The 24,767-nt window shown below is 41.5% G+C and overlaps 1 protein-coding gene across 7 annotated transcripts in view; it reads left to right on the top strand.

Annotated features, from left to right (window-relative positions):
• The window catches only part of MKX (mohawk homeobox), a 50,036-nt gene that overhangs the window by 22,190 nt on the left and 3,079 nt on the right, over positions 1–24,767 (top strand). The window lies entirely within an intron of this gene.

The following is a 24,767-nucleotide window of genomic DNA, read 5'->3' on the forward strand; positions in this document are numbered from 1 at the left end:
GGAAGAGATTTGGAGAGGTAAATTACATTGTAGAAAATCTGGAAAAGTGAAAAACTATTCAAACAGAAAGAGATCAGATAAACATTTGAAGCTGGAATAGCTGTAAAGAAACACAAAAATAGGTAAAGCAAAATTCCAATGAAGCATGAAATCTGTTTTCCTTAATTTTTTACTGTGGCCTTGAAACCCGATGTCAGAGACTCTATCTCTGTTCTTTCACTGATGGCCAGAAATTGAGGTTAGGATGACCAGATCGTTTGGTATGGCACTGACATTTCAAGTTAAAAGGGATTGCCAAGACTCTCAGTTATGACACTAAAATATACCACTTTTTCTAGAGCCAATTTTCAGTCCCTCCTCATGCCTCCACATTGATTTAGGCAACAGATGCACAAAAAGCAAAGCAACATTCAAAATAATCCCCTAGCTGAGGCTGGGGGAAGGCTGGCTAGTGGGCTGTAGCCAAAATTCCTTAAATGTTACAATGTTTTACATTTCTAAATGTAAAAACTTTCTTTCCAATGTGAGGTACCAGCCAAATGTCTTAGTTACGGTATCTCGGAGTGAAAACTGGCATTAGGCCTTGTGGTCATTTGTAGGTATTGACAGATTTACACCCTCCAAGATCAAGTTAAACCTTGTCGGCTTCTCCATCTCCCCTTACTTTGTCAGGGTGGTTTTTTCTCTCTGTTACTATTTGTCAACTTAAATCCTTTTTTTTGTTTTTTTTTTTTTTTCTGGAAAAATGAAGGCTCTTCACAACCTGGCTCTTCAGGAGCAAATTGCCTCAAATTCTTTCTGCTAGCCAAGGTATTTTGTAATGCATTGCAAAACAGCGGCGGGGCTGCGCTCCTTGCACTGGATGTGCTTTGTGGGCCAGACACTGCGGGCAGTTTTAATGAGCTCTTGGTGTGCTGGAGAATTCGTCTTGGCCCTTCGCTTCAGGGAGACTTTTATCCCAGGTCCCTGTTTGTCCAATTGCTCTTTCTACCCCAAGGAGCAGGATCTGGCTTTGTCCCATTGTGGGATGGATCATACAGTCTGGACTGGTGGCTGCTCAGGGTGCAGGCTCTGGGTCTGGTGTGCAAATCCAATGGTCTGCTCCTGACTATTTATGGCAGCTTTGCACTATGGTGGTGGATTGTCCTTTGCAGACACGCTAAAATCATTGTCCTGCTTTTCTCCCTTTCATGCTTTTTAGCTGGTGTAGTTGTTGATTTTTGCATCAAATAATTTCTCTGGGATCATCTTCAAATAGGAGCTTCCTCCAGAAGACAGCAGCCTTTGTCCCTCTATCAGGGGAAGCTCTGGGCGTCTGCAGCGCTGTTTGTGCCAGCAGTGTCAGAGGGAGCCACGTGCAGCCTGTGAAATTTATGTCAGCTGGGGAGCAGGGCTGCATTGTGAAGCCTGGAGCCCCTCTCTCTCTGCAGTGCCATAATCACATAATTCTGGGCCTCCTACTTGTCGAATCTCAGCAGTGCTGGGTGTTTAGTGACACTTTCTGAAGTGAAGAGAAACCAAAAAAGCTGTCTTGCTCTGGCCAGCACTTGAGATTGTAGTGGTGTTTGTAAGATGTATAGTGTTTCATATATGTGCATACACAAAGATGCACTTGTATTTCCTTAGTGCTCTTTTACAATTTCTCTTGCTGTTTTGCTGTGCTTGAACCTTCAGCTCAGAGCTGGGCAGAAATGGCAGTGAATTTTGCAAAGACAGAGGAAAAGAGGCTCCCAATTGTATTGTCTACAAACAGTGACATATCTTGCTTTCAAATCCCATACCTTGCCGAGTTGCTTACTCCAGATTGCCCCTGCAAAGCTGAAAACCCTTTTCACGAAAGTCAGCAGAGGTGACGAGGTTGACCTACAGGTATTGATCCCATTAATCCTTTCTTTCATGCAAAGGCTTGTTTTTGCTGTCTAAACTGATGTGAAGAAATACTTCTTTAAACATTTAAATGAACAAAAATGGCAGGTGTCTTTATAAGCCTCTTTTCCTTTTAGTATTTTGTCCCAGCCATTCTGCTGCTATTTTCACTCCTTGTCTAATGAGACCGTGATTGATAATTTCTCCTTGCTACTCGTGCACATAAGCATTAATTTGTGTTTATTGCATTTGCTGCAAATCTATATAGGGAAAATGTCTTTAATATTTCTCATTCTTCTATACCTCATTCAAATCCCAGATTGACACACCTGATTCTCTTCCCTCTTATTTCAGAAGGGGTTGATAATTATCTCTATACCCAGCTCAAAAGGCCTTTATCTTCACCTGATAATTGAGGGACAGGCACTCAGATATGTTTTAAAACCAACCCTTTGGAAGTGATTGGAAGTGCAGAAATCCGTTTTGCCAAGATCTGATCTGGGTTTTGAGTGTTTTGGCCCCAAAGCATGCTACATGATGTGACACACAATGTTCATGCGTTCACAGAGCTTTCCAAATTTCATTTTGTGAACTCCTGCTGATTTCAGTGGGATCTTTGCTCACAGATCAAAGACTGTGAGCCTCAGAGAATGTAAGTGCTCATATTTGGGTACTCCTTATCCTTCATTCCTTCTCAAAGTAGGAAGAATAAAGGCTGTATTCAGTGCTGTGGTGCTACTGCATTTGCTGAGGTTTGGGGAGCTCTGATACCTGTCCGTGGGCTTTATGGCTGCTCAGAAATGCCCCTTCCCTGTCCAGAGCAGTGGCAGCACTCAGCCTGATGTGAGCCGACCAAGCCCTCTCCTGCCTCATGGCTGCGTCATCTTCCCATCGTGTCTGGACACGCTCCACACAGTGGCTCCACACTCCCCACAGGACCAAAAATCCTTTTACGAAGGTACAGGAGACAGGCCTTCTGAGGCAAACTCCCCACGAGCTACTGGCTCCTGCCCATGGTTGCCCATGGGGAACCCATGTCCCACCATGCTGAACCTCCAGCCCCTGGCCCAGCTGGGAACAGGAGCTCTCAGAAAAAAGCCAGGTCTGGGTGAGCTGGGCAAAGGGTGAGAGGGGAGTGTTGGAGCAAGGTGTGTGAAGGAGGTAGCTGGGAGAGATGGGTTTGTCCTGCCCCTCAGGCTGTGAGGAACATGTGGGTTACCCACTAACGGGGCTCACCTTCGTCCTTGGTGAGCTCTGCTCCATCCAAGGATATTGCTCTGGATATTGCTCCCCTGGCCCCTACACATCTTCCAGCTGGAATATGGGTTAGGTAAATCAGACACACCGAGTTCACAAATACAGGGCAACTGTTTGGAGAGGAGAGGAGGGAGAAAATCGACAAAGGCCTTTGATATATTGGATGTCGTCTGTACGTGACACTCTGAGACCTTCAAATGCTTAAACTAAAAACCTAAATATAATTTAGTTAGTAAAAATATACCTTAGTTATAATAAAATGATAATAGTGGAACTTGGCAACAGAGCAGCTAATAAATACTACACTTTTGAAATGTGCCTGGGATCCAAGTACATACTCTTTTACTGTGTAGTTAAAGCATGTGGCAGGACATGCTAGACCAAGATTTTCTTTTTGTCTTTCCAGTGGAAAACTAAAGTTCTTTGTTTAAGTGAAGCCCATTGGGAATTTTTCTTAAGTAAAACAAGGAGCTAAAGAATTCCATTCCCTTTTGCCAACTTTTTTTTTTCCTTCTTCAATCCAAATTATCGATTAATGGGGCATTAAGTAACAAAACAAATACAGCCTAGTTAGAATCATACACTTTTTAACTTAGGCTCTTTCAATGCTTTCTTATTGGTGCTTCAAACACAGCTGAATTAAAAGATGACATATTTTATTGGAAAATACTACCCTTTCTAAACCTTTTTGACCTTATAAAAAGAAAGGTCAGTAATCTGAAAGTAACTACATTTGCATGCTTACCCCTATTTTTGAATCTTAAAATGAAAAAAAAAAAATCTGTACTCCTTTAAGGTCTTCTTCCTGAGGTTCATTCTTTGCCTTCCTCATTAGCTGTCTCCATTTCGGTACCCTATCGTTTTGCCAGCAGAGCAGCCCAGTGAATGCTTGACCATATTTTTGTCTGGCTCTAGTGAAACCGTGATCTGACAATAGAATACTTTTCTCTGGGTTTTCCTTCTTCCCCCAGGGAACCATACTTCAAGGGCAACCTGCTTGTCCAGCATATGAACATGTGGAAAATCCACTGCTATGCACTAATGATTTTCAGATGGGCAATTGTTGCTGAAAATCATCCCAAGAGCAGCAGCTTCTCCATTGTAGCACCTAACCACTGTGGGATCACATTGCTTGTAGCTGCTCTGGAATAAACCCTTTGCATTTATGTACAGAGTGGTGACATCTGCTGCATCACACATATGTGGTGACAAAATTTAGGGGAAGAAAAGGAGGTACAAGTTACAGTTGTGTTTATTTTTTGGCCACTGTAACATGAATCAAAATCTGACACTTATTTTACATTGAAAGTATAAATGTAGGAAAAAGTTGAGCTCTGCCAAAGATTCACAACAGCAAGGCAGAAGCGCCCTAAATATTGTCCACAAATTAATAGCTTTGAAAGTTGTGTTTTAAATATTTACAAGGAGACTTGTCACACTCTGGGAGAGAGAAAAATGAGTTTTAAATTTTAAATAACTTCTATTACTGTTCTTAGAATATGCATTCTTTTTAAACAACTTTCACTTTTAATCTGCAATTAAAGCCAAAGTTTTCTTTTAATTTTAAAAGCTTGCCCTTGGACTAAACCAACATGGAACATTTTTAAACATTGATCCAAACTGCTGTAGATACATTTTATTTAAACCACAGAGCCTGCAGTTGGATTCCTTGCTTTGCCAGATCGGCTATGAACTGTAAGTGTGGCAGTAATGATTGTGGAGTCCTGGATGCTTCACTAACAGTGAGGAGGGTTGTTTTTCTGGAGTTGTTCCTCCCTTTGGGCCCTATTCATGAATGACTTAATCTCTGTCTATGATCAAATGTCGTGCAAGTTACTGCGCACAGAAAAATCAAGGAATGCTTCTCTTTCCTGCGTTCCTTACATGGAATTGCTGTGCCCGCCCAGCAAGCAGTTGGAGAGTGGTAAGGGTGGGAAGCAAGCAGCAACAAAAACACACAGAGAAAACCACCAGAAGCAATATAAAAAGAGTGAGACAAAGAAAACAGAGAAAGTTTTGTAAGATCTAGTGTGCAAGTTGGATTGAGCCATGCACAAGACAGCTCCAGCTCGTCCAGGCAGCACCAACTGGGCTTTCAACTGGGGAGTGTTACAGGGGCAATTTATTCACCATGAAAAACAAAAGTGTTCTCCAGTAATTTGTCTGCAGTGTTGGCCATAAAGATGATTTCTACTGCATGTTTCTGTTAGCTTGTTTTGTCTTGAAAAGCAAACATTACTGCTTCAATGGGCAGATCTCAAGAATTTCAGGGAGCGAATGCTTCTTAGTCTTTTTATCCTCTTGACCTAATTGCTTGTGTGGTAATTCTGTCCTTTGACAGGATGTTACACCACTTTATTTGAAGCCAAGAGTAAGACTTTCATTACTAGTGATACTGATTGCACAATGCATGCCATGCAAGGAATTTTTCTTGTGATGTTTTGGTATTTTGTTAGAGATCCAGCAGAATACGGGGGTGAAGTGGTGCATAGCTGTCTCCATACTTATACAGGTCTCTTCCTTACTTTTTAAGTTTCAACAGTTTTCACTTGAGTTAGGTTCTGTTCTCAGTTAAGAGTGAAGAAAGGACTTACATTATCAGAGTTGTTTTTCTCATCACCAACACCCTGCAGCCACTGCATGAAATTCTGTCTGTCTCCGTGCCCTAGTGTGAGGACAGATTGCTATAGCAGGACTCCCACGCCAAACAGTCACTGGTGGCAAATGGGAAATAACTTGACTCAGGTGCTGAACTCCTCCAGCTGTTGATGGGAGTTACACTTGTTTGTCCAGGACAGTGACTGGAATAGTCGTTTAGCTCTTTTTGAGATATTTTCCATCCCTTTAGTCCTGACAATGGACTTAAAAGATGTAACTCTCTTTTCAGGTAGGTCACGGCTGGAGTATCATTTTAACTCTAGGAGGGAAAAGATAGAAGAAAGGATAGGGAATGAAGGGAAAAAGAAAACTCAGAGCCAGGAAATAAATACAGATAGGAAAATAAAGAGCAGAAAGTTTTGGAAGATTGTAAAGAGAAGATAGTGTTGGGAGAGGATGCAGAAAAGGGAATGTGAGATTAAGGACAAGAACAAAAAGCAAAAGGAAAGAAAAGGGATCAAAGGGATGAAGGCAAGAAGATAAAATACTGGGGAAGCAGTTATGGAAATAATGGTAGGAATCTGGAGTGTAACAGGAAAGGGTTCTAGAATAAATTAGAGAAGGGAAGGAGATATCTGCATTTTTAAGTCAAAAATTAGAAGTTTGATATTTTCATTTTCAATGTGTTTGAGAAATGAGGGTAGATAAGCATTCAAGACACTGCCACTCTTCTTGGAAGGAACCTTTGAGTGCAGTTGTGGTGTCTTGGCATTTCTTTCCATGCTACACAGGCTAAGAGGAAATGCACTTCCAGGAAAGGATATGACCTTGCTTAGGATACAAAGCAAATTAATCCTAACTGTTGCTCCATAACTTAGGGTAAAAACACAGCTTAGTCTGGGACTGGGAAATGTTCCAGTGTTGGTGGCAGTGGTGGTAATGATGGAGGCATCTGTTTGTGCGAGGTGTGTGGTTATTAATTTTCCAGTCTCTTGGTGCATCTGCAATCCCTGACTAAGCTGGGCACAAAAGTATAGAATACTTCTCATACTTTGGCTTAATCATACCCAATCCAGACTTTGGCGGATTCTACCAAGACCTGTTTTGAAAACTGTAAGTAGTTTTCAGGCTACTGTGAGACAAATTGGCCAAGTGTGGAGGCTTCCTTGGCCCAGTGCTCCTGAAAGTTTTAACTTCTTTTAGGTCTGCTGCTTTCTGTAATTTTTTTCAAATCAGATATTCTCTTTGAAATTTTTTCAAGTCATCATCTGTAAGTTAAAGAGAAAAATCTTTTTAACCCAATGCATGGTTGGCTGGGGCAGTGTCTTTGTGCTCCTCTGAGACGAGCATCTGTCAGTAGAGTAGAAAGGACATCACCTGGGATGGACTGGTTGTTTGATCCTGTATGTCAAAACATGCACTCCTATACAGTTCATGGTACATATGAACCTAAAATATGTCATGCCAAATCTGATAATTACACATATAATTTTCAAGTTCAACAAAAGGTTTTGTTTCCTTTTCCCCCATCATTTTAATTTTTTAAAGAAACAGAATGTATCTGAATTAAAAACATGGTTGGTGATGGTGAGTGGGTGGTTCTGTTTACCCTGCCACATTATATAGTACCACTTTTACTCCTTGTTTGGATAGCAGTCACAAGACCAGATATCAAGCTGTGAAAGTATTTTTCTTGCAGCAGCCTTTCTTTTTTTGGCAGGCAGTGGCTTTGGAGATGCTTTGCATTTTGTCATGTGATTGGACTGCTGATGAGGTTTGTGTGTTGCCTCATTTTCCTGGATTCCATCTGAATTAACTCTTCTTTGGGTCACAGTCATTAGCACATTTCTGAATGAGTGTAATGAACACTAATACTTAATCTCTGTAAGGAAACACCCTGTAAAGAAGGAATTTGCTGCATTTGTTCCACGTGACAGAAATCTGTTTTCTGTACCTCCAGCTGTCCACATTGAAAAAAATATTCCTTCTTTGTAGTAATATTTCTTCATGAAACAAGGGAAAATGAGGGGAAATGACTTGGATGTAATTGTTCCATCTAAAAATATTCAGCTTAGTCTTGTAAACACATAAACTAGTTCTTTGTAAACAAGCCTCTTAATTTTCTTTAAACTGAGTATTTAGATGTTATGTTAGAGAAGCTGGGTAAATCAAATACATATGGTTCCTATTGCATCAGGGACTTTCTTAATTTTGGTGTTCTAATTGAAGAGATATTTTTGAAATCATGCTAACTTTACAGAAAGTAATCTGACTCTGTTTGGTCCAGGCTTTATTCTTCCATCTATCAGCACACTCTGGAACCATTTTCCACTTTAAATGTGCAGCAGTAACAGTATACCTCATAGACTTTGAATTGCCCTCAATACTGCTAGTGTGTGATGTGGAAATATGGTTTGGGGTAGTTGAGGTTGTGGAACTGACAGAGCATTACTTGAAGGGGAGAGAATTAGGAAGAGGCATCAGGGAAGGAATGAGAGTAGGGACTATAATTTATTCACAAGATTTTGCCTTATTCATGGATAATTTATAACACAAAATACCCTAGACCGAGTCGTATCTTTAACTGGACAAAATTTCTATCCACATCAGAGAAATACTGCAGGTCTCCTTTAAAATATAAGTTATTCCATAGATGTCACGAAACAACTATTTCCCTCAGATAACACAAAATTTCACTTTGGCATCCAGTATGTATTAATTTTCCCTCCTACAAATAATAGGCAGAGAGCTATTAAGTTTACATTTGAGGTGGGAGCACTTGAAATAGAAAGCACATTTCTCTCTCAGGCAGTGCTGTTGTGGTTTCTGCCAGTGTGGGCTCCCACTGCAGGTGCATGTTGTGCAGAGCTGGGCAGGGCCCCTGGGCTTGCAGGTGCTGATGAGGTGAGATACCCTGTGGAGCTGAGTTTGAGAGCCAGAGCCCCCTCCCCAGCAGCACCCTGAGCCCTTTGCACTGCACCTGCTGCCTCTGAGCTGAGGCAATGAGCACGCCAGGTTTGCCACTGACTTGGGTCTGAATTCTGGGTAAATACACCTTTCCCAAGAAACCAGAATATTTAACAATAAATTGCCTTTTTTTTTTTCTTTTTATTCTTTTTCTTTTTTTTAATTTATTTTTTATTATCCAGCAACATGTACAATATAAAGTCCACAAAGGTCATAGAGGTAAATTTTTTTATTAAATGGAAATACTTGGGTCCAGAAACCATTATGAATCATTTTGGTGTTTTAAGTTCAGGATGCAGGGTAAATTATTCCAAAAATCATGGTAGCCAAATGTCATTCTCTCCAAGTGTTTGTGTAATATCTATTTATCTGCGGGCAGATGACTGCTATGTATAATCAGAGGCAGACTTTTGTCAAATTGAGACTAAGTAAACACAGCTGAACACAAGCAAGTTGGACTACAATTTTTTGAGTCCTGCCAGCACTGTTATGACCTTGAAAATGAATGTTTTTTCAGAGCAATCTGCTTTCAATATGGGAGAATTTTTAGTGTTTCAAATTAACAAGTGTTGACTGAAAATTTGTTCTGTTTAATTTTAATATTTTTATCCAAATAAATGAAAAGGGTATGATTGTCCAAAGGAGGGCATCCTTTCTTTTGCTTGGAAAGTAGGGATGTTTTGTACAGAAGTGTTTCTTGCACGAATCTATGAGAACAGGAACAACAGTTATAGCTGTAAACTCATCTGAAACGTCATCATATAATCAAAGAAAATTTTCTATTGTTTGCTTGAAACATAAATGCTCTTTTTTATGTTCCATACAAGTAAATGTAGAATTCAGGCAGTAGATTTTATGCCATTACATATTTAGATACTGTTTTCATCATCCTTGAAAACATAGGACTCCTATTGATAACTTTTGCCTATTTTTCTAAAGCTTAGTATCCTTCTAAATTTTTTGTACTGACCCGGTTTATCTCTGATAGCCAAAAAGAAACTAGTCTGATTTTATTGCCGAACAGTACAATTTCAATCTTTGTTTTAACGTGGATTTTCTGCTTTTACAGTACCAGTCATTAAAGCAGAGAACATTTTGCTCCCTTGACTTTAAAGGTCACAGCATTTGGAGCTCAGAGAGGCTTTGGAGAGAATTCAAATAGGAGTCCTGATCAAAAATTTGTCTTTCAGTAATTACAGCAAGTGAGTGTCATCCATTGCCAATATCTGTGTTTCAAGGCGCTTCTTTCAAAGGGATTTTTTTTTTCCATTTTAAATGCTGTATAGAAACCAGCTTACATACCAAACTCAGGAGTAGGACATGTGCACAGAGTTGTGGCCAGGGGAAACTTTAACAGTGTCTTTGTGCTTCATATTCACAAGTCATTCTTCCCAATCTGCCTCTTTGGCAGGCAGCAATTACCAATTTCTACCCAACTCTTACAGAACAAGGGTTTAAAGCCAGCAGCTGAACATGCACTGCTCCTCGTATTTGATGGTTGCTGCAGTGAGACTTTGGCTTTGCAAACCAAGTGCCATCCCAACTGGTAGTCCTGGATGTTTTTTGAAAGAACTGTTCCTGCTTCAGTTTTCTCTTCCCTTATCATTGCAGAGAAAGTAAAATGAGGATCCAGTTGGAAATGGGGAGGAGGTGGAAAAAGACAGATGTGACAGAAAAGATGACACAATTGAGAAGCAATTCTGATTGAGAATTGCTATCACTGAGTATGGCTGAACATTCCTGTATTTTGTTCTCTCTACTGAAATGCAGATTTCACAAATAAAGCAGAGGGTGTTGCTCTATCTGAGCAATGTGGCATCTTAATGTTAACCAAAATCATATGGAAAAGTCCTTGATGCCAGGGTTTTAGACACTTTGTTTTTTCTTCTGGGCAGGTCCTCCTTGGGGTCTAAGGGTGTGGATATTCACAGTGTCAGTGTCCTGGTTTGTATTCTGGAATCTCTCCTTCTCCACAAAGGCTAAAGAGTCTTATTAAAAACAAAATAAAGGAAAGGGGCAGGTGTCATCTAAGCCCCAAAGTGGGCCTCTGGGTGTTGGAAGGGTGCAAGGCAAGCACTAATTGCAGAGCTTAGGAGCAGAACTCACCTTGTGTTATAACAGCCTGAGGCAGCCAGCTGTGTTGGACGTGTGAGAGGAAGGGTGGGTGTTGCTGCAGATGGGGCTGTGGGTGGTCAGCAGCTCTCAGGTTGCTTTGAGCAGCTCTCAGGTTGCTCCCACCTTGTGGGAACCCAGGACATCCCTCTGGCTGTCCAGGACAGCCAGGACCCCTGCCAGGGGGCTCAGAGACCCTGGCACAGAGCCCAAAACACCTGTGGGTTTGATTATGACCCATGGAGCAAATTACCAACCTTGTATGAAGATCAGCAAGCCACAACAGTTTAGGTAGAATAATAGTGAAGTTATCACGGGGCGAAAAAGTAGATTTTGGGGGTTTTAGAATGGGGGTTCAGGGGGCAAGATGGAGGAATCTGGGCGTGTCCAGCCTTTCTCCTTCTTCTTCTTGGCCTCCATCTTCTGCTGTGATGTTGGCACTTTTGGATTGGTTTAGAATGGAAGCTCACTGTCTAACATAGGTGATAGGTATTGGAAAGTAATTGCAAATATTGTATATGTAGTTTTTAGTATAAAGACATAACACCACCCCGGGGGCAGGGAGAGTGCCTGGACTGTCGTGCTGAACAGACCTCAGCTGGACAGGAGAAAGAATTTTGCAGGTAAGGAACAATAAACAACCTTGAGACCGAGAACTGAAGAGCTCTGACTCCTTCTTCAAGTGCCAGACTGGGAAAAGAGACTTTCTAACATTTCTGGGGGTCACTCTGACCAGTGAGAGATCCTGGCACTACCTGAGACAGCAGTTGCCAGGGATGTGCTATCCAGAGAGAATTTTTTAAAAGATTCCCTGAACCTGGAGCCCCAGTTGGGGTTGGTGGTGGCTGCCAGCACTTGCCAAGACCTGCCTGTGAGCCGGGTGAGCCGCTCCCAGGGCTGCTGGAGGGGCTGGTTTTGCCAACACCTCTCTGGTTTGTTTGTCTGAGGTAACATGTGGGTGCCACCCAGCTAGGCTGGATTTTGTGCATCCTGATGAATCCATACTATCAAATACAGCATTTGCTGGTGGTGGAAGGTCTGTTTGTCCTTTGTTGGAGAAGGACAGTGGGCAGGAACTCAGGCACTGTCCACACATGGATTTGCTCTGTCTGCTTTGCAGAGCCCCATAAACTTCACAAACTGTGATGTATAGGCAATTGTTCTATGGGAAAGCTTTGGCTCAGGGGCAAAAATAAAAAGTTCTTGCAAAATTAAAGAAAAAGCCTTTCTTGTTATAAAAGTGGAAACAGAAGTACTACTAATAATAGCAGCAAGTTAATTAAAAAACATGAAACAGTTCACAGAGCTTAAAGACTTTGTGTTGTAGCTGCCTGGCTTGCATGGCTGCTGAGTCCTCCTCTTATCCTCTGTTCAAAAGCTCAGAGCCTAGCCTTGAACTGTGTTAGAGGGATCAAAGGATCTCACTTTCTTTTACCACAGTTATTTCCTAAGAAATATAAATGTTCTTTATGTCTGGAGCCATGGCTTCATGTCTCGTTGTTTTCTTTATGGAAGTAGAAATTCAGGATCTTAATTCTTAAAAGGCAGGTGAGAATGCAAGGCTATCTGTACAAATATATGACTGTTGCAGATGCTGCTTACCCTTAGGAAAACATCTAAGTAGATTAGGGAAGACACCTTAACAAATCCCATAAGTATGAATTACTCTGAGATAAATTTAATTGCTCCTTGGACAAAAAGTTCACAGTGATTTCCAACTGCATCTGTGTAAGGAATTGTGTTCTGTGAATGCTGGTATTTTCTAAATTTTTTATTCACATATCTGTAGCTCAGTTTCCCATTGCAAACCTTGTTGGATGAAGAGGTTTTAGGGGTTTTTTTTGTGCGTGTGTTTTGGTTTTATTTATAGTAACACAAAAAAAAGACCAATTATTTATAATGCTAATAAAGCTTCTGAGCTGGTTTTGATTTATAGAGCTTCCAAATTAAGCAAAATTTATATTTTTGAAGTATTTCAGTTGATTTAACCATAAATACCATATGGCTTTACCATAAATATGTATGTGTGTTTTAAGTCTGATATGGCAAACTGTTGCAGGAGAGAATTCCCTGGCAGAAGTCTCCTGGCTTCCAGAAAACCACATATGAGCTAATGTAAAACAAAGTATATATGACATTATCACCTTCTGCAACTGTCTTACTTATTTTTAAAGCATCTTATGTCTGCACCAACCTGATATTTTTAAACAGCACTCACCCTATTTTGAGGAAAAGTGTTACAAGGGCTACTTTAGATAGCATTGTCTTTTATCTTGGAAGCTGATAGCCAGCAATTCAGTTAGGGTTTAGAGGAAGCTATTGGCTTTAACTGCTTTTAGATCCCATTCACTGGTCAATGTGTTGATGCCTTTTTGGGAGAAGTATGTTCAATACCTATGGACAGTATATTTTTCCTGTGGTAATAATACACTGTGCATCGATAACTCATATTTGTATTATGAAATGTTATTAATAAATTTATTACAAAATAATTTTATAGTATGAAGGGAATGGATTACTTTTTATTACTCATTATTTAAAAGATATGTATTATTACTGTCACAATTATTAGTAATACTATTTTAGTCCAGTGCCTATTTAAGTACAGCGGCTAGAGTAGCTTTTTCAGGTGAGAACTGTTTGCAATGATCTCAGAAAATCATCTTCTTCACTCAGAGAAGCAGCCTGAGCACATTGCCCGTAGTTCAAAAACCCTGTTTGAAAGCAAATCTGTTTGCTGTGAAATGCTGCGGCTTGGGGTCCTCCCTGGCTCAGCAATTGCGAGCAGCTCTTGCTGAGCTGAATGGCAAAGGCTGTGAATGCGCCTCGATGTTCTGCAGCGTGTCCTGCAGGAGAGGAGCAGAGCAGAGCGGCTCTGCAGCCCCACAGAGGCTCTGAGAGCCGGGCAGTTGTGCTGTACCGAGAGGAGCAGGCAGCATCTCTGGTCAGGGTGGCTGTAAGCGCTGTCTCTCTGCAGTTTTGCTGCCATGCAGGTCCATTATCCGCTGCTGTCACAGCTGGCTGCTCTCTGCCACGTGGATGGATGCTCCGTGCCTGCTGCTGCTGCTCCTCATTTACTCAGCCTGAGGCCTGGAGTGCAGCAAATCTGAGCCCAGCCCCTGTCCTGTTATCAGTGGCAGTGCTTCCCTGCTGGTTTCTTAAAAATCACTGTCTCCAAAAGCAGCAGTGTGTGTGTTAAATAACAAACCCCTTCACATTCAGGCTCTTCAGGTTTGGGAACAGAGCCAACATTCTTGAAGAATGATTTAGTGGCCAATAAACATCTGCAAGGTCTGTAAGACTGTCAGAAGCAGTAACATTGAAAGTGAAGATCATATCAGTAGCGATTTCTCTGTCCTGACAAGGCATTCAGTGCAAATATTTGTTCAGTCATCCTCACTCTCATTGCTGTTATCACAGACGGTTTCATACATTTGCCAGAGAAGCAATTTCATCTTCTTCCACAAAGCTGTTCACATCCAAGGCCTCTGCAATGTTAAGTACTGGCCTACTACTGTTTCAGGACCTCCCACACGTGCTCGTTCAGAGTTCAGGAGCCTCATCTGTCTTGGGCAAAGGCTCTGCTGTGAAAGGGACTTAAAATTTCCAATTAGTGAGTATCTGCAGTGTTAAAGTTTAGCTGCTCCTTGAGAATTCAAGTCCAGCGTGGCTGATTTGTTCCACTGCACCAATCTCCATGACCAACCCCAGACAGGCTTTGAGCTCTTCTTAGTATGATTCTTCTGCAGGGTTACTGGAATTAAACTGCATTAGGACTCAAACCATTTTAAACATGAGATGATATTTAGAGTACAGAAGGAGGTGTTTCTGCTTCTTCAAAAGCTCTTGGCAAATAGGCACATCTTCCTGAATAACTTTGGGCATGATGCTCTGCTCCAAGAGCCTTCTGCCTTTTAGTGCACTGCCTCTCACTCACTCAGTGAATAGGAAAACTGAAAACACAGGCCTTCTTGATAGGCCTCCCAATTTACTAGGATCTCTGAGGGCCTGTTTAAAAGGTGCTTGGGAATATTTAGGTTTGGGAAGAAGTCCTGTAATGGAAATAATAACAGTGCAAGTTGTGGTAAGCAGGAGCATGAAGACTGCAATAGCTTCACAAGGGAAAGCAGAGGAAACAAAACTGAAGAGCTGACTCAAAAATAATACTGTCAAACACTAAAATCACTTTTGTTCAACTGGAGATGGGAATAATCCACAGGCAGCTCCTTCCCCTGCAGCTCACTCAGCACTCTCCTTGTGCTGATTATTCTGTGTATGGTCAGGGAGGTGTGTGACTTCAGCTTTCTGTGTATGTTGCTGTTATTCCTCAGGTTGCTGAATAAAGGAGTTCTCATCACATTTAGAGCTAGATGAGGAAAGAGGTACTGTTCTGACATATATGACCTGGCCTAGTTTGAAAGATGTCTCAAAACTTATCTTAAATCCTCATTGGCTGCTCACTGCTGGTTCTGTACCACCAAAGCCACAGCATGAATGTAGCTGAGCCCCTCTCAGGACAGGATGATTTCATGATGTGCTGTTCAGTGCCACTTGATACATTCTATTTGGCACTTTTCAAAGTTTAATAAAGGTCTGTTCATAAGACGATTTCACAAATGGATAAGTAAGGCATCAAATAATTACAATTTAAAGTAATTTTAGCTGTGTAAGACCTTGAGGATGCTCAAGGTTTCATGGCTTTTTATGCATGCAAAGGAACACTCTTGTTTACCTCATTTGCACCTGTGAGTGCTCAGCCATGCTGAAGTGGAGAGCCTATGCTCTCAAGGCAGAGAATGTTCTCTCAGACCAGGGAATGTACTGTAGCACCTGTGAGAAGGTTAGTTAGAATGACTCACTGAGCCCCACACTAACCTGTAGCACAAGCAGAGAGACTGTCGGCCCCTAACATGATGTACTCAATGTGTTAAGTCCATCTGACTGTCTTCTCTCTTCTTGTTTCCTCCTCCTACAACAGCCTCGGAGCTGCTGTGTCATGGCACCGAGGTTGTGCAGGGAAAGGTGTCACTGACTGCTGCAGGTTCAGCCTGGCACAACTCTGCCATGTGCCTGCAGGAAGCTCTGACCACAGAAAATACCATGTGTGACTGTACTGCTGTATCTCATAATATACCTAGTGTGAAGGCAGAATGCTGAGCCATTCCCATTTCTATGCAAACATAAAATGTAGAAGCAGATACAGGTAGGTATATATTTGAAAATATCTATATCTCCTTGGAGATATAAACAATCTTAAATTTCACATGTAATCCCTGGATTTACAGGATCTGTTGTGTGACAGTTGTCTGGGTTACCGTGAGCCTCTTTTGCAGCTTACAGTCATTTTTATAGCTGTTTGATTGCTGGAGCCCTGCTGATGCCCTTTTCTTACAAGCTCCTTGAATTTGCAAGCTTATGATCCCACAGCACAGTAGGTTTGGGACACTGCTGAGGTGCCTGGGGTTCAGTATTTGCACACGTATCAGTGGTAGTCTGTGTGGATATTAGGAGAAGGTTCTTCAGCCAGAGGGTGGCTGGGCACTGGGACAGGCTCTCCAGGGGAGCAGTCACAGCCCCAAGCCTGCTGAAGCTCCAGAGGCATTTGGACAATGCGCTCAGGCTCATGGTGTAATTCTTGGAGCTGTCCTGTGCAGGGCCAGGAGCTGGACTTCAATGATCCTTGTAGGTCCAGCTCAGGATATTCCATGATTCTGTGGGAAGTGTTGTGCACATTTCAGTACCACATGCAGCGGGTGGAAGAAACTGTGTCTAAAGAGACTGTTTTTTTCAGTTCTTTATCTTACAGGTGAGTGAAAGGAACTGAATTTTGTCTCTCAGACACTCACCCATTCTTTACTCCATGCTTCTGGCTAAACAGACCATGGAAATCAGTTCTGACATTCACTGAGAAGTCCCCCCACTTGCCTGAAAATACAGCACCTTGTAATTTAAATTGTCTTTGTACAGCATTTGCTTGGCTCCCAGGAGCAGGAGAGGAGCTGGCTCCTGCAAGCAGGGCTGCAGGAATGGGTGGCACGTTCCTCTAAATTCTGCAAGAAGCTTCTGAAAATATGCTGTGTGTATGCATTCATATCATAACATTACACTGCATATATAGGGTCTGCTCCCAAACCCACAGCCAACTAGCATAACAAAATCAGATTTTATTGCTGTCGTGTCAGCCTAGGGTTGAAATATGGCTTTGAAACCCTCCCTTTCACCCTGCTTTTTTAATGAAAAACAATCGTGCTGGAGTGTAATAGTGCTTACCCTGGCTGCATTTGACTTTAGCTTTTTATTTTTAAAGCCTTATTTTAGTCTTTAAGAGCTCCCAATTAAAATCTTTAGATCCAGAATGAAAGACTGAACGTGCCTGCCTGCACAACAGCAACTTTCCTGGGTGGGAGAAGGATATTTTTGTATTAAAAATAAAGAAAATTTATATAGTGGCATGTTTTCTCCCTTTATATTCCTTACAGTTATTTTTCCTGGTGAATCTTCATTTGCCGTTTTGTAATTTTCCTCCTTTTTTTTTTTTTTGGTAACATCTAGTCTTTCCTTTATTTCTTTTTTCTCTTCCTCTTCTCCTTTTTCCTCTTTTCTTTATTTCCCCCTCTCCGTCACCTGCTACCTAATGTGGTTTTCAATGTTAACCCCCAATGGTTTGCAGCAGAAGGGCAGAACACTTCACCTGATGAGTCAGCACAGCACGTGTTGTAAATCCCTTCCCAAGTAACACACACACACACACACACACACACACACACACACACACACACACACACACACACACACACAAGAAGCCTAGGTCAGATGTTCCTTTATGCATTGTGAAATGCATGTGGGAGACTATCACCAAGGAATCTGACAACATTGCACGACTCAATGAGGAACATGCCAACTTAATGAGAAAAAAATGTATTTCAGCCAGCTTTGCAGCAAACTTGTAAAGAAAATAAAACCGTATAACCATCATTTTGTTAACAGGTCACCTCAACACTCACAGCCCCAGCTCCTATTATAGGCTCTGCTAAGGTCTGGCTAAGAAAACAAGACTCCTACGGAGCCCTGAATCTCACCAAGGAGAACACATTGTCACTGGTCAGTGGAAACCTGGAGTCAGCTGTGACAGCCTGAACAATGAAGTGATTTACACCAGTTTTTTATCTATTTTGCTAACTCATAAATTCCTACATTCACGTGCATAATTCAAGACTCTAAGACCATTTGCACCAGGCCAACTATTATGTGGGGCTTTCAGTGCACTTATTAATGCAAATATTAATATAGACTTGCAGACTCAGTTCTCTTTTATTATTTATAAAATACACCTATCACAGTCTCTGTGGGCATGTACGCTCATTTTATAAAAATCACATGTATTAAAATGTAATTAGATGCCTACTCCCACTGCAGCAGGCTCCAGGCTGCACAATGTAAAAAAGTCTTTGGGTGCTCAGATATTCAGCAAAAAACTTGACTGTTAGCAGTCCTTCACAGTTAAAGCTTATATGCAAAGTTTGATGCAAGAAACAAATTGCAAGGAAGTATTTTCACAGAAAAGGTTTAGTCTAGGCCACAATGGAAAAGGGATGTTTCTAACATTGGCAAGACCCGCCATATGGATCCTAATAGAAGATGTCAGACCAGGGCTATAGCTGTTCCTGAGAAAAAATCCACTGGGTGAGCAGGGAAAAATATTCACTCTAGTGGTTACTGTGAACATAATTTGTCATTATGCAGTTTGTTCATCTGAAAGGACATAACAGCTGATGACAGGTCAGTTGTTATACTTGGTGTCCCTGGGAAGCCAAAGGAGTGAGGTAACAGGGTTGTGGGGGTGACTTCATTACAAGCTGCTCTGTAACCTCCTCCTGGAAGAAAGAGAACAGTGGTAAAATAAAGCTTTGCTGAAAAGGAGCTTTCTCTAGAGCCTGGGCCCAGAGCTCACTCCTGCAGGTTTCTGACAGCTTTCCTCCTCCCACCCAGCCAAAGGACATGGCAATAAATCTTTGTCAGTAGAAATCCAGTACACCCCTGAGATGGGACCAGCTGTGATTGGTATCCTGCCCTCTCCCAGGTCACACTGCCATGCTGTGTCTGCAGCCACAGGTCACCTGAAACTCCAGCAGGGACTTTCATTCCTCCACCTAAAGGATCTGCTGCATGAGCGCTGCCAGCCCCAACCAGGTGGTTTCACACAGACCTTCCCAGCCCAGGACCTGCTTTGGGGCAGGAGGGGACTCAAAAGGGGCAACACTGAAGGGGTCCCATGTGGAGGTGGCCTGGGGTCTGCAGGAGATCAGCTGCCAGGGCGTGTTTGGGGAATATTTCTGTAGGAGACTCTGCAGTTTGGAGTCTCTTCCAGCATGAGCTTTTCTGTCTGCACTTCTTCATAATTCATCCTTAATAGGTCTACTGTCCTGAGGAAACTGGGAGGATGGTGCAAAAGGAAAAGGGTTTTGGGAGTTTCAGTGCTGGGTGGGATGAGCCCTGCCTGTGTGTGGAAAGCCTGTGGTGGTGTGGGTCTCTGGCTGAGCAGTTATCCGTGTTTACAGGCTCATTTGTCTATTTACATTAGGCTCAAAATGGGAGGCTGCAAGTGTAAATATGGGATGGCCAGTTCCTTCTTCCTCCAATTCTAACTAGAGAAGCTGAGGCTTTCTTGTTTTTCAAAACATTACTGTAGTTTTTGCACCAAGATTAAATGACATTTTTTATAAGAGCCCTGGCCTGCTGCTTTGGGCTACAGTTTCCCCTCCCTTGCACTGCTGAGCAGCCTGGGCTAAGCCACGTTCCCTCCCCAGATGTGGGTGAATATTAGTGGTGTTGTGTGGTTCACAGTTTACTTTGGGATCCTTCAGGGGTAAAGGAGCTGTGTCAGTGCAGAAGAGCACAGGAGTATTAAATCAAATTAACCCAACTTTGTTCTTGGAAAAACAGAGATCTGAAAGTCTTATGCGCCCTGAAATTGTGGTTTGGAAAATACTGGGATCAAGGTGTGCATGAGTATGTGACCTACAGAAATACTTCAGCTCCCCACTAATTTACTCACACATGTAATGTTCATTTTTCTTTCAGATGCCTGGGTTTATTTCCTGTTTCTCCTTCTTTTTCCTCTTCTTGCTTGTTTTGAAAATGCTGGTCAACACATGTTAAGCCAGAGTCTCCAAAACCAACAAAAGAAAGTTCAGGAGTGGCAGTGAGAGAAACAACTGAATAATGTTGCCAATTTTAAAATGAAGATAAGTTATACAGGACCTTTTATTGAACCAACAAATGTTTTATAGTGTTCACCATTTGAGGCCAGCAGTTCTTTCCCCCCCCCCCCCTCTATTTTAAGCTAGAAGATGTGTAATTCACCAGGAATCTGTACATGTTTAAGTAGCTTCAAAAAATACGACGGTCATGTGAGACTGACCTACTGTGCCTTGACTTCTATGACCATTTTTTCCCCACTACATAATGTTCTGTACCCTTCCATCTCTGTCTCATTCCCTCATTCACACATTCTTTCCCCTGTTGGTTTCAAGCCATCTTTGCTTTGTCAGTGTTACCTGATAACACAAAGCAGGGTTTGAGCCAGTTGTTGTGGCTCAGCTGGACAGCCCAGTGAGTGGGGGAGCAAAGTGAGGCTGCTTGGTGCTGCCTAAGGGCTCAGCCCTGCTTTCCCTGATCCAGCAGGGCCTTGGGGTCTACTTCATCACTGCACACATGCAGTGCTTAGTCTAGAATTCTCAAATCCAAATGTAACATCTAACTGCAATTAACATTATTTAGCACACCCCTGAAGTCGTCCAGATATATTAAAAAATTCTTAGTCTGGATGCAGTGAGCAGTAAGGGTCTGAATTGTTCTGAAATGTTTGAATGTGCTGCAAGCTCTGTGTCACCAGAGAGCCTTTGTGCATAGTAAATTGGAGGTATGTGATGCTATTGTGCAATTTAAGGTTGGTTTGCCTGCAAGAACCCTGGGCTTCATTTTCTTTGGCTAGTCCTTTCTGATAGCAGAAGAACAAAGGAAAACATTTTAAATATAAGAGAAATCCTGGAAAATTCTGTTGTTAAATGCTTTTGAAATAGTCAAAATATTGCCTAGGCAGTATTTTGACTTTGGACTTCTGTGTCTCATTTACATCTCTGCTGAAATGGGACAGCAGGCTACCTTGCAAGAGAGTTGTCAGGATCAGGGAGTGAGTATTTATGAAGAAATTTTATGGTAAAAAAAAGATGCCATGTATATTATTAATAATTATGTGAGTCCTGAAAAATACCATGCTGTATCACAAAGCTGGTATTGTCTGGTGTCTACACTCTTGGCACTATGCCCTACAGTAAACTGTATACTGAAAACTCATACTAATGGAAAGGTATACAGAATTCCTTTGGTAGGTGATTTATAGTGACTTCCTATTATAAACAAGAGGGAACAAATATCCTGCCTTGCTGGTTTCTTGGGGTGGATGTTGAGAGCAGAATGAGACATTCTTGGCCAGGCAAAAGTAATTCTCTGGATGGTTACAGAATGAAGCACCAGAAAGTGAGGTATAAATGACAACTCCTAATTTTAAATGATTAAGTTTCTATTTTCACAGTGTTTAAAACTTTCTGGCTACAGAGAAAATGACCACTGTTTTAAGTGATTTCCAAACATGTAGCAAAAATGTATTTCTGAGGTTTAATATTAAATAGATTTATTATAGAATCTCAATATATGTTGAAAGCATACCAACATCCTTTGACAAGAAGCATAATCCTTTCTGAGATGCTACAAAACACCTTCAGCAGCAGCTTCTTCTGGTTTCAATTGCTAAATATGCTATTGAGCACTACTGTTGTTTGTTTAGGAAAATTATTTGTGCTGGCCAGTTGTATGCTGTTAAAATGTATTTATGTCTGTGTGTAGTAGGGTAAACAGAATTTTTTAGCTTACCAAATGAGCCTTGGGAACAGTGTGGAATACAATAATTCATCAGTGCTGGCTTTCCCAGGAGTCACTTGGCACACTGATCTACGCTTGACCAGTCTGTGGGGTTTAGATTTGTGTGACAGCTTGCCTTGATCTGACTATGGAGAGAGCCACACTTTAGGAAGAGACCAGAGGTTCTGCTACCGAAGGTGCATGAGGTTCAAGGTAACCACAGTGCTGGGAGAGAACAGCTCTGGTGCAACTTTATCACCTCAAGGTTGGTAAAATGCTGCTTCTCACGTTGTAGAGAGAGGGTCAGGAGTGCAGTGCCCATCAGCACTTGCTCTGGGGTGAGTCCTCAGCTGAGGCTACTTGGTGAGATTCAGCATGCTCCACTGTTTTTCCATTCCTTTCATCACCATTTCCAGAGGTTATCCAGCCCCAGTGCCATTTCCTAATTGCCTCAGAGATTAAATCTAGGGATGTGTTGTGTGATGGTCAAACAAGTGAACACTTTCCATTTTGAGAGTGCAATTCTTTGATTATTTTCATGGAGCAATCTCACCAAAATAGTTTTATAGGTTTTAATATTTTATAGTTGAAATATACTTTGCAATTCTTGTGAATTGCAATTCTTGCAATTCTCACATATTAAAAGCTTCAAATTATCAAAATCTTTAATTAGTAGTTGGAGGCAGAGCAGATAGATTACAAAAGATGAAGAAAAAGCAAAATATTGGGTAAGACTCACAATTTTGCAGGTTTTTTTATATGATTGATAACATTTTGTCATCTGTGTTCTTTCTCTGGGGACTGAAGAGCCAGACATGAGTAGCCTGCATTTCTTCCAGGCTGAGCTAAGCCATTAAGCCTGCAGTTATACTAGCAGTGTCTAATGTCTCTATATAAAAATAGATATGAATCATTGATATACTGAATAGCCAAAGGAGAGAGATGGTCCTCCCCCATCCAGCTCTCAGCACATCACCATGGATGATAATGCTGTCCAAAGGACAAAGTGTGAGGAAGGGGCCACAGAACAGGACTCAGGGATTTGGCTTTGCAGCAGCACACAGGGATTTTGGGCTGCAGTGTTGAATAGAGTGGCTGAATCCACTTTTTGGGGAACATCTCTGTTCATTATGAATGGAGTCCAGACAAAAAAAGGATACAAATTTATGTGACTTAGATGGCACTTTCATGGCATGTGTAGTGAACCCCACTTTTGCTTTGAGTCACATCAAGTTGGTTTGACTGGCAAGATGTCAAGGAGAGCATAAGGAAAGGTCTTTGTCTCTCTCACTGAGGTTATCCCCAACCAAAAAAAAAAGGTAATACTTATTTCCTTTGCTAAAGGCTGTTCAGACACAAGGGAGCTGCTTGGATGCTGTGGTACTGCAAACTGGCATATGCTGTCAGAGGTTTGGTATAGCAGAAAAGGATTTTTGGCAAGAAAAAGAGGGCCTGTTCTTTGAAATTATGGATTTTCAGACTTCATTGAACTAACATGCTTCAAGAGCAGCTATTAGCCAGAGCTTTGCAAATTATCAGTGATGGTTTTATTTTAACCTAGCTTTGAGTTTCTTGACATAAATTATTTGTTTGAAAAAACCATAAAATATGAACAGAATAAGAAAATAAATATGTGTGATTCAGGAAAAATCTTCAGCAAAGTTAAAGAATGGGCAGCTCTTTCCTCCTGGATTTCATTTTTTAGTTTTGCTACTGCTTTTATATACCATGGGCAAGATGCTTTCTTTGAGAGCTGGCTAAACACCAGTAAAAAATATTTGCAAATACTCCTTCAAATAAACGCTGGAATTGGAATGTGTGTCACCATTCACACCTACTTCCCTCAGAAGTTTGTACAAGCAATTTTTTTGTTCATAGGAAATATTTTCCAACAGCAAAAGAAACGGACAGATGCTTGAGAGAGGTGTATTTATAGCCAGGTTTGCTCTGGTCATGATGTTCTCTATTACTTGCCATTTCCATTTCTATACCTACTGATCTATTCAGTCCTAAACATCATCTTGAAAATTGTCTCTAATTAGAAAAAACAATGAAGCAGGGCTAAGGAATTCTTCATAGTGAAGTACAGTGTGAAGAAGGAGACTTTTTGTGTAATCCAGTACCTCTTTATGGATCAAATGTTTCTTTTTTCCTTGGTTCCTTCCTCTGCATAGGCTGGTCTTCCCCTTCTTAAATCCCATTCAAGCATTGTTCTAGGAAATATTAAGAGACACTGATTTAAGCTGTGCAATTTTTGAACAACACTTGAATCTTGGTCACCTGGGAACATTTATTTATAAAGCTGTTTTTCAAAAGGATGGAGGCCTGCTAGATCAAACAGGCAGACAGCTGATCTCTGAAACTGCAGCTGGTCTGCCTGTGGCTCTTTATTGGAACTGTGGTCTCCAGCAGTCACCTCCAAGTACTGGGCAGTGCATCTGAGCTGAATTATTGGCTGTAGGAGACAATGGGCTGCTGGCTGTGGTGGGCAAGGTTGCTCCTAAGGGAAGGGCTACCAAGGGTTATTCCACTGGAAGCTCTGTTTAAAGAAGATCAATTTTTAATTAATAATCTGATGGAAATCTAGCAGTAAGGTTGATTTATTTGGGAATCTGGCCTCACAAAGATGTACATTACTTTTTGAGATTGATGTTGTGTTTAGACGCTTTTTGGGTCTTGTAGCCACTAGTGCTCATGCCATTGCTGTTTCTTTGGTTTGACCTGTTTTCCATAGGAATTGCAGTTGGGCATCGGCTTCTTGCTCCTCTATAATGTATTTCTGTGTCAGGATAGCAAACCCACTGAATAAAGCTTATACATTTCTGTAAATATTTCTGGCTTCTCTGGGACGTGAGGACTTAGTGAATGAACAAATATGACTGTTGATGAGGAAGTGTAGTTCATGCCTGTGATGCAATTTCATGTCTGAGGGCTGTTGACCAGGTGTGCTTGTTACTTGTGTCCTTCTCAGCTGCCTCTGCAAGGGGAGCACTGAAACCCACACACATCAAGTGTCCTATTTTTAGTGCATACTAGAAGGCATTCAC

The sequence above is a fragment of the Zonotrichia albicollis genome, chromosome 1 (genome assembly GCF_047830755.1).
Source record: "Zonotrichia albicollis isolate bZonAlb1 chromosome 1, bZonAlb1.hap1, whole genome shotgun sequence".
NCBI classification, from domain to species: Eukaryota; Metazoa; Chordata; class Aves; order Passeriformes; family Passerellidae; genus Zonotrichia; species Zonotrichia albicollis.